The sequence below is a fragment of the Saccopteryx leptura genome, chromosome X (genome assembly GCF_036850995.1).
Source record: "Saccopteryx leptura isolate mSacLep1 chromosome X, mSacLep1_pri_phased_curated, whole genome shotgun sequence".
In the NCBI taxonomy this organism is placed as follows: domain Eukaryota; kingdom Metazoa; phylum Chordata; class Mammalia; order Chiroptera; family Emballonuridae; genus Saccopteryx; species Saccopteryx leptura.
Genome location: NC_089516.1, coordinates 51993126 through 52006223, shown reverse-complemented (window position 1 = coordinate 52006223; position 13098 = coordinate 51993126). Strand labels below are relative to the sequence as shown.

The window sequence follows — 13098 nt, the reverse complement described above, 5'->3', positions numbered from 1 at the left end:
CAAGAAAGTCTTGGCCTAGGTGGGTTTATAGGTGGGTTCTTCCAATTATATAAAGACAGCATAAAAGCAGAGAATACTCCCCAATTCACTTTATAAGGCTAGCATAATCTAGCTATGAAAACCTGATATGGACAGTATATATGAAAATTATATTACAACCTTCTCATAAATATAGACATAAAAAGTCTAAACAAAATATAAACAAACCAATTATGCAATATTTGGTAACAATACACCATCCATTCAGGCTTAGGAAAAAAATAAAAAGATCAAGCCTGACCAGGTGGTGGCACAGTGAATAGAGCATTGACCTGGGATGATGAGGACCCAGATTTGAAACCCTGAGGTCCTGGCTTGAGCACAGGCTCATCCAAATTGAGCATGGGGTCACTGGCTTGAGCATGGGATCATAGATATGACCTCATGGTCACTGGCTCGAGCCCAAAGGTTACTGGCTTAAAGCCCAAGGTCACTGGCTTAGCTGGAGACCCCCAGTCAAGTCACGTATGAGAAGTATTCAATAAAAAACAACTAAAGTGCTGCGACTATGAGTTGATGCTTCTCTCTTTTCTTCTTTATTTTATTGATTGATTGATTTGATTGACTGATTTTAATGAGAGAGGGAGAGAGACAGGAACAAATTTGTTCCTGTATGTGCCCTTACTAGGGATCAAACTGGCAACCTCTGTGCCTTGGGAAGATGCTCTAATCAACTGAACTACCTGGTGAAAGCTTCAATTTTTATTTATAAATACTTATTTTTTAGAAAGAGAGGCAGGGAGAGAGAAAGACAAAGAGACAGGAAAATTAATCTGTTCCTGTATGTGCCCCTGACTGGGGATCAAATTGGCAACCTCCGCACTTTGGAATGAGATTCTAACCAACCGAGCTATCCATCCAGAGCTGCTTTTATCATCTCTCTCCCTTCCTGTCTATCTCTCTCTTTTACACACACACACACACACACACACACACACACACACACACACACGATCAGAAATAAGCATAGAAAACTGCTATAACCATTGTTCTGGATGTTAATGCACTGCAGTAAAGGCTAGAAAATAAAAAATAAAAAGAACTGAAATAAAAATTCTTCACACACATACATGATATGATCAAGGATGCAGAAAACTCAAACAGTACTACAGATAAATTATTGAGATTGCTGAAGCTTGATGAATAGAAAGGAATACAAAGTCAAACAAAGAAGGAAGGAAAGAGAAAGGAGAGAGAGGGAAAGAGCAAGAGAGAAGGATCTACCTTTAAAAGCAAATGCCTAAGAAAAATCTAGCAAGGGATGTATGTAACATCTGCGGAGAAAAACATAAAGTGTTATTGCAAGAAATCAAAGATCTAAATATATGGGAAGGTAGACACCATATTCATGAAAGTGAAAGACTCAATATTGTAAACGCCAATTATTCTCAAGTTATTAAGATTTGATATAATTTTAAGGGCAAATCCCAACAGGCTGTGTGTGTAAATTGACAACTTGAGTGTAAAATGTATATGGAAAATGCATAGATAAGTACATTCCTCAAGATATGTCTGCAGAAGAACAAGGCGGAAGGCCCTGATCTACTAGTTCCCAGGGCATACTATAAAGTTATAGTAAAAAAGACAATGTGCTCTTGGCACCATGCCAGCCAAATAGGCCAATGGACCAGGATAGATCCTGGAAATAATCACACATATATGCTTGATTAATGGCAAAGGTGGTATGGCAAAGCAGTCTTTTCAGCAATTTTGCTGAGACTATTGAATATCTACATAGAAAGAAATGAAATTGGATTGCTACCTCACAGTGCACCCCAAGTCAATTATAGCTGGATGAGAAAGCATAGGAGGTTAATCTATATTGTTTCAGAGTAGTAATTATTCCTTAAACGATAAAAAAACACTAATCATAAAAGAAAAGAATGATAAATTAGAGTATATTAAAATAACAAACTTCTGTTAATCAAAAGAAACCATTACAAGAATGAAGAGCTAGGTCACTAAGTGGCAATTAGGAAAGAGTAATCAGGAAAAGCCACAATGAGATCCTACTACACAGCAATTGGCAAAAATAAGAAATTATGACAATGCCAAGTATTAGCAAGGATGTACAAGAAAGATAAACAATCATGAGAATAAAAGGAAGGTTCTGTTAATAAGAACTAACAACAAGCTTTTTAAGCAGGGGAAGTACAGGAAAACCAGGACTTCAATCAACTTAGAAAGGCATACACCATAGTTAAAGGGTCAGTTTACACATCTACTTTAGAAAATAGCTTGGTATTATCTAGGAAAACTGAAGTTGTATAAATTCTAAAACTTAACAATTCCTCTCCTAGGTCTATATACTACATGAACGTGTACTTAGGTGTACCACAATACATGTATGTCATTGTTGACTACAACATTGTTCCAAACAGCTAAATCTGGAAAAAACCCAAATTCCTATTAACATTAAAATAAATTGCAAATGTTCACTGTAATATTATATATGGATAAAATGAAGGAGCATAAAGCAACCTGGATTAGTTTCACAGACCATAAGAGTCTACACTGTATGACTCCATTTAAATAAGATTTCAAAAGACAGTTAACACTGAATTATATTATTTAAGGACACCTAACTGGCTGATCAAGATATGAAAGCATAAAAGTGAAGTGTAGATTAAAATTAATTCTTAGAGAGGTAGGGAGTTGTGATTAGAAAGGGGAATGCAAAGACTGTTGAGATGCTGGCTGATATTGACATTTTTTGACCTGAGTTGTAGTTCTATAATCCCTTAAGGTATATAGTTCTGTGTATGTATTTTTTCCCAAATGTAATACAGTCTATAAAAATATTAATTCTATGTGTGATGCAGATGTTTCTATGTATTCATATATTCTTTTACCTAGAAATTCTATTTCTAAAAGCTTATTTTGAGGAAATAAAGCAATCAAGGTGTGAACAAGTAATTACGTACAAGAATATTGTTAGTCATAACATTATTTTTAATAGGGAAAAACAAAAAACAGTGGAAATATCCAATAACACGTCTCAATAGGGAAATTCTTAAATTAAATATGGTACATGCATATAGTTTAGACACCTTAATGTCGTCATTAAGATGTACCTAAAAATATTTAATGATATAGAAAAATGCTTAAAATTATTAAGTAAAATGAACCAGAAAACAAAATTGCAAAAATAAAATGATCTCAATTTAGTACAGTTGTGATAACGACTGTAAGTAGAAGAAAATGTTTTGAAATGTTCACTATGATTAATTTTGGCAAATTGTATTTTTCTTATCATTTTCCATAAATTCTAAGCTTTTATAAAGTATGTGTATTATTAAAGGTAGTCAACACAAAAAACTGCTCATAATTTTTACTTTTAAATGAACAAACTAGTTTTTTTAAATAACAAAGTTAAGTTTCTTCATATTTTATATCTACATAAATTTATTCAAAATCCTATTAGCGGTTGAAGATCTGCTTTCATATACAAAAAGTTACCAGAGTGACACCTTCAAATACATTTCCAAGATAGCAGGCAACAAAGTATAGTTTGTTGTCAAATGTAGCAATCAAAACTTAAAATTTATTCAATACTGTCATATCTCAATCTTGGATTTGTTTTGTACAAAAACTATGATACCTAAAAATTTAAATAGATGTCAAACTGATATAGTAATTATAGTTAAAAGTTAAAAGAAAACTTAAACTCTGCAATTATTTGTATAGGTAATTATATTTTGCTTGCAGATCCAGGAGTTTATTAACTCAAAACCATTCTTCTATTTATCCCTATTTTAGTTTGTGCAGAAAAAAAGTTAACATAGCAGAACTAAACTACTATCTTTTGAAAAGCTTGGAAAATCTGCATGCAAGATTGGCTCTTGACTGACACCTGGAAATTTGGATGAGTTCCACCCCTCCTAACTGAAAAGAGTAGCTCACCGTGTCTAATCTATTTGTCCAAACACTATGATATATCCTAAACACCTTCCTTATTTCTGGGAGTCTGGAATTTGGTATGTGCCAGGAAGAGAGTGTCTACATAACAAGTTCCCCCAAAAAACACTGGGTATTGAATTTCTAATGAGCTTCCCTGGTTGGCAACATTTCACATGTGTTGTCACAACAGATTGCTGGCAGAAAACCCTTGGAATTTGTGCCTGGGTGCCCCTGAACTTCAACCCATGTTTCTTTTCCTTTTGCTGATTTTGCTTTATAGCTTTCAGCTGTAATAAATCATAGCTGTGAATATGACTCTATGTTGAGTCCTCCTAGTGAATCATCAAAGCTAAGGGTGATTTTGGGGACTCTTGACACATAGCTCTTAAAACTAAAATTTAACTAAACATTTAATATAGTGGTAAAGCTAATTAAGATACGTTTAATTTTAAAATGTTTATAATTATATAGAAGTTTTTTCTCTTTCCATTAGTATTTATCAAAGGTCTATAAAGACACCCAGCTAGATCTTCTCATATATTTTATCTTATTGAATTGACATAAGTATCAAGTTTCTAATGTTTACTAGGACCAAACAATATTTTCCAATCATTTGCTATTAACCAGCACTTAGGTATTCAATAAATATGTGCTGCATGAATAGCAATTTATATAATTACATATAAAAACAAAAAAATGAAAGTAGATTGGACTAGCAATAAAAATATGTGCAGATCTTCATATAAGCTAAAATGCATTGCTTCTAGGCCTTTTGACTAAGATCAAGGGTAGTATTTGTTCTTATCAGTTTAAATAAAAATGCTACAGTCTAGGTTTTTCTTGCTTGATATGAAACAAATATATTTTACTCTAAGTGGCAAGATTGCTGGTAAGTACTAATCAATTCTACTCTATCAGCATAAATGAATTCCACAAAAACTACCATCCCCAAGCATAAACAGCAGACCAAAAGAAAATTAGATAAAATTTAAAAATAAAAATGCCTTCAGTCTATCTCTATTGGGATCTCAAAAATACTGCTAATATTGTTTGAACAGACCAATGAAAATTAAATAAAATTAAAAAATAAAGTGCCTTCAGTCTATTTATCTGTTGTGAGCTAAAAAATACAAACTACTAATATTATTTTAAAAGATACAAACTTATATTTTCATGTAAGATGTGTTTTAAATCTATATTTAACTAGTATAAATCTCTCCCTGTGGTATATGTAATCATTCAAAAAGAAGGTCATTAAAATTCTTTGGCTGGGGACAAGATGGCCACAGAGTACCACTTCCCAGAACCAAGGTAAATTACAACTTAAATCTGAGAACACCAAATGTGAAAGATAAATTTTGGACTGAACTAGGAGGATTCTACAGCCCAGGACCACCAAAGAACCCACATTGAGTCTGGTAGGAAAAGCGGAGACGTGGAGAAGGCTGCCCTGCTCCCAGGAGCAGGGAGCAGCACCTGGGAGGAACTTTCACAATGGGGAGGGCTGTCCAGAAAGTTGCAGGCCCTTATCCCCAAAACCGGAATCCCAGCCTAAAGCCCTGGAGCCTGGAAGGGGCTGATGAACTATATTTCGCTGAGAAAAAAGCCTAGACATGGTTTGAGAGAAGGAGGCAGGACTCTCAGATCCAGGCTCCGTATTAAAGGAACTGCATGGAGAGCCTTGCTCACAGCCACTTTCCCGGAGCTCCAGGAGGACACCCTAACCCGGGGGCCGGGAACCTTTTTGGTTGAGACAGCCATAAATGCCACATATTTTAAAATGTAATTACGTGAGAGCCGTACAACAACCTGTGCACATTAAGCATTATCCAATAAAAATTTGGTTGTCCCAGAGGACAGCTGTGATTGGCTGAGGCCACCCGCAACCATGAACATGAGCGGTAGGAAATAAGCGGATTGTAATACATGAGAATGTTTTATATTTTTAACGTTATTGTTTTTTTCTATTAAAGATTTGTCTGCGAGCCAGATGCAGCCATCAAAAGAGCCATATCTGGCTCACGAGCCATAGCTTCCCAACCCTTGCCCTAACCCCTGGGCTGAGTCATTCCCCAAATTTAAGATAAACCAGCATCACCAGCAAAGGAAAGAAACTGCCCCATCCACCAGAGGCTCCCCTACTCTAGCTAGAACAAAGGTGCTTAGAGCCAGGCACCATGTTAGGGACACAAATAGGGAGTGCAGAGGTCTAAGATACACTACCCACCCTACTGCTGAGTGCATGCCTGGGGCAGACAGGCCGGAGGCAGCAGGGCATGGCTGCGGAGGTTCGAGTGACCACACGCAAGCCGGCCAGAGCTGGGAACCGCCATTGCTGATGGGAAATCCCAGGCACACACACAGCCCTGCTGGCTGAGTGGCCCACCCTTGGCGGGGCGGAGGCCCAAAAGTCAACAGAGGGGGAACGTGCCAGCGCCTGAGAGCCCACCAGCTATGGTGGAAGTTGCCTAGCTGCCGTGGGGATCAGGGCAGGCACGCAAACCTGCCTGTGGCTGGGCGCACCCTTGCAGTGATCTGAGTGGAGGCAGAGCCGCCAGTGGCAGCTGATGGGGAAAGCTCGGGTGTGTGTGAGCCCTCCAGCGACAAGGGAAGTCACACCAGCAACTGCACTAATCTGGGTGGTGTGCAAACCTCGGGGTGTGGATACACCCTCAGCGGTAACAAGAGCATAGGTGACCTTGGTGGTGATCCAAAAAGGCACGCGTGACCCCCGAGGAGGCCGCTGAGATCTGAGCCTACCAAGGAATCCCCGGAAGTGGTCCAAATGGGCATGCGGGCACGCGCAAGCCTGAACAGGGAAGTGGCAGTGGCGGAGGTGGGCTGGCACCAGCAGCACCTGAGCCCAAAAACCCCAGGCTGCAACAGCGGTGGTAGCCTGGTAGACAGACCACACAACAGGAGCTAAAATGTCTGGATAGAATGACACCTGAGGCTAAGAAGTAGCCCACATCTAATACTGTACCTAATGACTAAATTACAGTACTGAGCCCAACAATTAGCCAGCAATAAGACAACAGAAAGCGAATTTTAGGGGAACTTGAACTTTTAAAGTAACCTCTCCCAAGCCAAGAGTAGATCAAAGCAAGCCTAGGAGTACAGCTGATATTTACAATAGCACCTGGATCCAGCAGAAGCAGACACAGATCTGGATCACCTATAACCCCCAAAAGGTAAATAAGAACCAGTCACAGGCAGTGACCCCCATTAATCTGCCCCAAGCCCCAGCCAGAAAAGTCCAGGGAAACACAGACAAAATGGGAAGACAGAAAAGTGCAATCCAAATGACTCAACAAGAGAAACACCCAGAAAATGAGCTGAGTGATACGGATATAAGCAAACTACAGAATGCAGAGTTTAAAATAATGGTTATTAGAATTCTGAAAGATCTTAGAACAAAAATGGTTGGTCACAGTGAACACATAAATAAGAAATAACAAGTATTAAAAAGGACATTGAAATAATAAAGAAGAACCAGTTAGAAATGACAAATACAGGCCTGACCTGTGGTGGCGCAGTGGATAAAGCGTCAACCTGGAAACGCTGAGGTTGCTGGTTCAAAACCCTGGGCTTGCCTGGTCAAGGCACATATGGGAGTTGATGCTTCCTGCTCCTCCACCCCCCCCTCTATAATGAATAAATAAAATCTTTAAAAAAAAAAAAAAGAAATGACAAATACAATATTTGAAATGAAGACTACACCAGAAGCAATTAAAAGCAGGCTGAACGAGGCAGAGGATCGAAGCAGCAATTTAGAAGACAACATAAACGAAAACACAAAAGCAGAGCAGCAAAAAGAAAAGAGAATAAAAAAATCTGAGAAAACTTTAAGAGAGCTCTGTGGCAACCTAAAGAGAAACAATATCCACATCATAGGAGTTCCTGAAGAAGAAGAGAAAGAACAAGGGATAGAGACCTGGTTCAATCAAATCATAGCTGAAAACTTCCCTAAATTGATGCAGGAAAAAGTCACACAAGTGCAAGAAGTACAGAGAAATCCACTAAAGAAAAACCCAAAGATATTCACACCAAAATACATCATAATTAAAATAGCAAAGCTAAGAGATAAAGAGAAAATATTAAAAGCTGCTAGAGAAAAAAGGCTATCACCTACAAAGGAGCCCCTATAAGGAAGACATCTGACTTCTCAACAGCAAAACTTGAGGCCATAAAGGAATGGCAAGAAATATTCAAAGTAATGCAGAACAAGAGCCTACAACCAAGACTACTTAATCCATCAAGGATATAGTTTAAAATTGAAGGAGAAATAAAAAGCTTCCCAAAAAACAACAACAAAAAAACTCAAGGAATTAATTACAACCAAATCAATGCTGCAAGAAATGTTAAGGGGCCTGTTATAAACAGAAAAAAAGGGGAAAAGAATATAGCAAAAGAGGAAGATAGCTTTAAAGAATAAAATGGCAATAAACAACTACATATCAATAATAACCTTAAATGTAAATGGTCTAAATGATCCAATCAAAAGATATAGAGTAGCCTCATGGATAAGAAAACAGGACCCACACATATGCTGTCTACAAGAGACACACCTCAAAACAAACATACACATAGACTAAAAGTAAAAGGATGGAAAAAATACTTCATGCAAATAGAAATAAAAAAAAAAGCTGGGATAGCAATACTTACATCAGACAAAATGGACTTTAAAATAAAGGATATAGTAAGAGATAAAGAAGATCAATGCATAATGATAAACGGAGCAATCCAACAGGAAGATATAACCATTATAAATATCTACACACCTAATACAGGAACACCTAAATATAGAAAGCAGATTTTGATGGATATAAAGGGCAAGATCAACAGAAATACTATAATAGTAGGGGATTTTAATACATCACTAACGTCACTAAATAGATCCTCAAGAAAGAAAACTAACAAAGAAACAGCAGACTTAAAAGGACACACTAGATCAACTGGATTTAATAGATATCTTCAGAACCTATCACCCTAAAGCAACAGAATATACATTTTTTTTTCAAGTGCTCATGGAACATTCTCTAGGATAGACCACATAATTAGGGCACAAAAGTGGTCTCAACAAATTTAAGAAGATTGAAATCATATCAAGCATTTTCTGTTATCACAATGGCATGAAACTAGAAATTAACCACAAAAAAAGTGAAAAATGCTCAAATACGTGGAAACTAAATAGCATGTTATTAAATAACATATGGGTTAACAATGAAATCAAAGAAGAAATTTAAAAAATTCCAAGAAACGAATGATATTGAGCATACAACAACTCAAAATTTATGAGACACAGGAAAAGCAGTCCTGACAGAAAAGTTCATAGCACTACAGGCATACCATAAGAAACTAGAAAAAGCTCAAATAAACAAACTAACTCTGCATCTAAAAGAGCTAGAAGAAGAACAGCAAGTAAAGCCCAGAGGTAGTAGAGGAAGGAAAGAATAAAGATCAGAGCAGAAATAAATGACATAGAGGCTAAAGAAACAATACAGAGGATCATTAAAAGCAAGAGCTAGTTCTTTGAAAGGGTAAACAAGATCTATAAACCTTTAAAGAGACTCAGCAAGAAAAAAAGAGAGAGGACTCAAATAAAATTAGAAATGAGAGTGGAGAAATAACAACTGACACAACAGAAATACAAAATATTGTAAGAAAATACTATGAAGAACTAGAACTGTACATCAAAAAATTAAGCAACCTAGGTGAAATGGACAAATTCCTTAAAACATATAATCTTCCAAAAATCAGTCTGGAAGAATTAGAAAACCTAAACAGACCAATTACACCAAATGAGATAGAGTCAGTTATCAAAAAACTCCCAACAAACAAAAGCCCAGGGCCCGATGGCTTCACTGTAGAATTCTATCAAATATTCAAAGAAGAACTAACTCCTATCCTTCTCAAGCTATCTCAATAAATTCAAGAGGAAGGAAGACTTCCAAGTTCCTTTTATGAGGCAAGTATAATTCTGATTCCAAAACCAGGCAAAGACAACACAAAGAAAGAAAATTATAGGCCAATATCCCTGATGAATTGAAATGCTAAAATTCTCAACAAAATATTAGGAAACCAGATCCAGCAATACATTAAAAAATCATACAGCATGATCAAGTGGGATTTATTCTGCGGAGGCAAGGATGGTACAACATTCGTAAATCAATCAATATAATTCACCACATAAACAAAAGGAAGGAGAAAAACCACATGATAATTTCAATAGATGCAGAAAAAGCAGTTGATAAAATCCAGAACCTATTTATGGTCAAAACTCTCAGCAAAGTGGAAATACAGGGAACATACCTCAACATGATAAAGGCCATCTATGAAAAACCCACAGCCAACGTCATAATAAATGGGCAAAAATTAAAAGCAATCCCCTTAAGGCAGAGGTGCCCCCTTTCACCACTCTTATTCAATATAGTACTGGAAGTCCTAGCTACAGGAATCAGACAAGAAGAAGAACTAAACGGCATCCAAATTTTAAAAGAAGAAGTAAAACTATCATTATTTGCAGATGATATGATACTGTATATAGAAAACGCTAGATTCTCAGTCAAATAACTACTGGACCTGATAAATGAATTCAGCAAGGTGGCAGGATATTAAATTAATATACAGAAATCAGAGGCATTATAATACACCAACAATGAACTGTCAGAAAGAGAAATTAAGAAAACGATCCCCTTCACTATTATAATAAAAAATAATAAAGTAACTATTAGTGAATTTAACCATGGATGTTAAAGACTTGTACACGGAAAATTATGAAACATTGATAAAAGAAATCAGGGAATATACAAACAAGTGGAAGCATATACCGTGTTCATTTCTGTATATTATTCACCATGTAAACAAAAGGAAGGAGAAAAACCACATGATAATTTCAATAGATGCAGAAGAAGCAGTTGATAAAATCCAGCACCCATTTATGATCAAAACACTCAGCAAAGTGGAAATACAGGGAACATACCTCAACATGATAAAGGCCATCTATGAAAAACTGATTTCTGTATATTAATTTAATATCCTGCCACCTTTCTGAATTCATTTATCAGGTCCAGTAGTTATTTGACTGAGAATCTAGGGTTTTCTATATACAGTATCATATCATCTGCAAATAATGATAGTTTTACTTCTTCCTTTAAAATTTGGATGCCTTTTAGTTCTTCTTCTTGTCTGATTGCTGTTAGGTTAGGAAGAATAAACATCATTAAAATGTTTATATTACCCAAAGCAATTTATAAATTCAATGCAATACCAATTAAAATACCAATGATATACTTCAAAGATATAGAACAATTATTCCAAAAAATTATATGGAACCAAAAAAGAACACAAATAGCCTCAGTAGTCTTGAAAAATAAGAATAAAGTAGGAGGTATCACCACACTTCCTGATATCAACTTATACTACAAGGCCATTGTACTCAAAACAGCTTGGTACTGGCATAAGAATAGGCATATAGATCAATGGAACAGAAGAGAGAACCCAGAAATAAACCCACAGCTCTATGGACAACTGATATTTGACAAAGGAGGTAAAAGTATACTATATAATAAAGACAGCCTCTTTAACAAATGGAATTTGGAAAACTGGACAGCTACCCGCAATAAAATAAAACTAGACCAGCAACTTACACCATTCACAAAAATAAACTCAAAATAGATAAAGGACTTAAATATAAGTCATAAAACCATAAGCATTTTAGAAGAAAACATAGGCAGTAAGCTCACTGACATCTGTCACAGCAATATATTTCCCGATTTATCTCCACGGGCAAGTGAAATAAAAGACAGGATAAACAATTGGGATTATATCAAATTAAAAAGTTTTTGCACAGCTAAAGACAATATGAACAGAATAAAAAGACAAACCGCACAATGGGAGAACCTATTTGATAATACATCTGATAAGAGGTTAATAACCAAAATTTATAAAGAACTTGTAAAACTCAACACCAGGAAGACAAACAATCTAATCAAAAAATAGGCAAAAGAAATGAATAGACAATTGTCCAAAGAGGACATTCAGATGGTCAATAGACAGATGAAAAATTGTTAAACATCACTAATCATTAGAGAAATGCAAATTAAAACCACAATGAGATACCATCTCACACCTGTCAGAATGGCGCTCTTTAACAAAACAACACATTACAGGTGCTGGTGAGGATGTGGAGAAAGGGGAACCCTCCTGGCACTGCTGGTGGGAATGCAGACTGGTGCAGCTACTGTGGAAAACAGTATGGAGACTACTCAAAAAATAAAAAATGAAACCGCCTTTCGACTCAGCCATCCCACTTTTAGGAATACAGCCCAAGGACACCATATCACTGACTTAAAAAAAGAAATGCACTCCCATGTTTATGGCAGAAGCATTGTTCACAATAGCAAAGATCTGGAAACAGCCCAAGTGTCCGTCAGTGGATGAGTGGATTAAAAAGCAGTGGTACATATATACAATGGAATACTATGGGGCCATGAAAAAGAAGGAACTATTACCTTTTTCAACAACATGGATGGACCTGGAAACTATTATGTTGAGTGAAATAAGCCAGGTAGAGAAAGAAAAATATCATATGACCTCACTCATTTGAGGAATGCAAGGAACAATGTGAACTGAGGAATGGAATTAAACCTGAAGGGAAGGGGGGCTGTTGGGAGGGGGTAAGGGAGATGTTAAGGGGAATACAGTGGAGGGGAGATGCGTTCGGGCAGAAACTAAAATTTAGGTAAACACAATAAATAAATTAATTAATTAAAAAAATTCCTTGGCTAACCAATTTAGGATTTATAGCTTAACTAAACTACTACAGACAGGCTCATATATGTTACTTAGAAAGAAACATTTAATTTCGGAGGAGGTGGTCTTCGAAGTTGAATCTACATTTTAAAATTCTGCAGCAAACTGCTACAGACAAGTCCATATCTAAGCATAATCCCAAAGCAATGGATACAGTGCAAACATATATAGATTTCCAACAAACTACTATGTGTGTAGGGGAAAACAACATCACAGTCTCTAAATAGTATTAACCCTACTTTAAAGGTAAATCATCTCTTGGGACCCACATTTGTTGAAACTGAATATCCAGGGGTGGGGATTGGGTACACACTTGTTTAACAAGCTTTACTCAGGATTTTCCAA

The 13098-nt window shown here is 36.4% G+C and overlaps 1 protein-coding gene and 1 pseudogene across 10 annotated transcripts in view; one reads left to right on the top strand and one right to left on the bottom strand.

Moving 5' to 3' along the window:
* Positions 1-13098, bottom strand: part of CASK (calcium/calmodulin dependent serine protein kinase) — a 516731-nt gene that overhangs the window by 317230 nt on the left and 186403 nt on the right. The window lies entirely within an intron of this gene.
* Positions 4696-4841, top strand: LOC136386549 (U2 spliceosomal RNA; annotated as a pseudogene).